The following is a 2279-nucleotide window of genomic DNA, read 5'->3' on the forward strand; positions in this document are numbered from 1 at the left end:
TTTTTTTTTTTTTTTTTTTTTTTTTTTTTTTTTTTTTTTTTTTGCCACTCCGCGCAACGTGTTGGATCTTAGTTCCCCAACCGGGGGTCCAACCCATGTCCCCGGCAGTGGAAAGTGGAAACGTGGAGTCCTAACCACTGGACCACCAGGGAATTCCCTATAAATGTCTTTCAGGCGATAAATATGTGCAGTTAAAAATCTTGTGCTCATCGACTGATACCAGTATTGGGAAGTACCTATCCGTGGGAAGACATTTTCAAACATGAAATATGTAAAATCTCATTACAAATCAGCATTAGCATATAAAGGTATGCAATTAATTTTGATACTAATCACTAGCTTTGAACTTCAATTAAGTGAAATGTTATCTCCCCCAAAGAATTCACGTTATTCTTATTACTAGACCTGTAGTACACAAAAATTATACTCAATTATATTTGGCTTTCACCAATTAAATTTTTTTTGTTTATTATATAAATTCCTACACAATATCCTAGAGTTTTGCTTCTTGGCCCAGAAAACCTAAGACATTTAATATCTGGTCTCTTAAAAAGTCTGCCTTTGGGAATTCCCTGGTGGTGCAGTGCTAAAGAATCCACCTGCCAATGCAGGGGACATGGGTTCAAGCCCTGGTCCGGGAAGATCCCACATGCTGCGGGGGCAGCTAAGCCCATGCACCACAACTACTGAGCCTGTGCTCTAGAGCCCACGAGCCACAACTACTGAGCCCTCACGCCTAGAGCTCATGCTCTGCAACAAGAGAAGCCACCACAACGAGAAGCCCGTGCACCACAATGAAGAGTATACCCCACTGGCCGCAACTAGAGAAAGCCCGCACGCAGCAACAAAGACCAATGCAGCCAAAAATAAATAAATAAATAAAAATCGGCCTTCTCCTACAATAGATGGAGCAAAGAAAGAGTAAGTGAATTCAGTCTCCAGATGAGTACACCCAAAGGCAAGTTTGGGACAGAGGTCCAGGACCCTCTGGCCCTACTCCCAGAAACAATCTCTGCTCCCCAAAGAGTCTTTGGGCCATGGTCTGTTGGTATAGGACCAGGCCATGATGCAGAGAACCACCAACGGGACAGCCCCGTGTCCAGCAGCAGGGAGTGATAGACCAGTTTGTGGCTCAAAGCTTGTCTACTGACAAGGTCTGTCCTCGGATGCCTGACCTCCACTCATCAGTTTGCCCGTACAAAGGCGTTGAAAGGTTTACCTTTTCCTTCTGATGCAGACTGCAGCCGGGTGTCCAACAATTCAATTCAATTCTGACACTATCTACCTGGAGTTAGCATCAGATTCTGCATGTAAAAGGGTTCAGTCCCGCAAGACTGCCCCCACTTCAGATGCCAACCACAAGTTCTCAGACTCCTGTGCTTCTGATCGACCAGGGTACTCAACTTCTCTGGGTCTCAGTTTCTTCATCTGTAAAATGGGATGAGACTATTACCCACCCTGTAGGTTATTGTGGGATTAAATACATTTATATTATAAATAATCTTAGAACCGTGCCTGGCACATAGCAGAGCTTAGTAACTGTCAGTTCTTATTAGTTGTTCTAGCTTCCCAGAAGGTAAGGACTGTTACCTGCAGCTCAGTAACTGGCCTAATGTCACAGAGCTATTAATTTTGGAGTCAGTTTTCAAGCCTAGGTTTTCAGACTGAGCGGGTTCACTCACCATTACCCCAAACAGCCTCCCATCCAAGCCTCCACCCCGACTCCAGCTCTGTCTCTTGCCTCCTATGCCCCCGGTCCATCACTTACCTGATAGCATTCTCACAGACAAACATTGACCTTCTCCATTTAAAATCCTACCCCATCACCGCCAGGATGTAATTTAAGGTTCTAGAAAATTCATTCAAGAGCTGACACCCACCTGCCCCACTGAGCCGCAGCCTCCTGTGTTCCAGCTTCACCAGCCTCTCAAATGTGCCTCCATCAGCCTTTGCTCCCAGCCTGATCATCTGTGATGCCTTCCTGGTCCTTGCCAGTGCCCCCTCCCTCCATGACCCAGGGTCCTGCCTGTGTTCCACAGCCCCTGTGTGCACCCGCAGACATCGACCAATGTGTCAAAGTTAACAATGTCTCTCTGGCCAGCACCTGGAGGGCAGGGCCTGCTTCTCCTTCCTCCTCTCTCTCCAATGCTTGGGGTAAAGTCAATACAGGATGCGGGATGCATGTGGAGTAAAAGAATGAATGGGAGCATGTGCTTCCTGGAAAGGAAGAGAATATGGCCGGACCCGTTAAGTCTCTTTCCAAAAGCTTTTTGAAGTTT

Source organism: Neophocaena asiaeorientalis, unplaced genomic scaffold, assembly GCF_003031525.2.
Source record: "Neophocaena asiaeorientalis asiaeorientalis breed wild unplaced genomic scaffold, Neophocaena_asiaeorientalis_V1.1 scaffold45, whole genome shotgun sequence".
Classification (NCBI taxonomy): domain Eukaryota; kingdom Metazoa; phylum Chordata; class Mammalia; order Artiodactyla; family Phocoenidae; genus Neophocaena; species Neophocaena asiaeorientalis.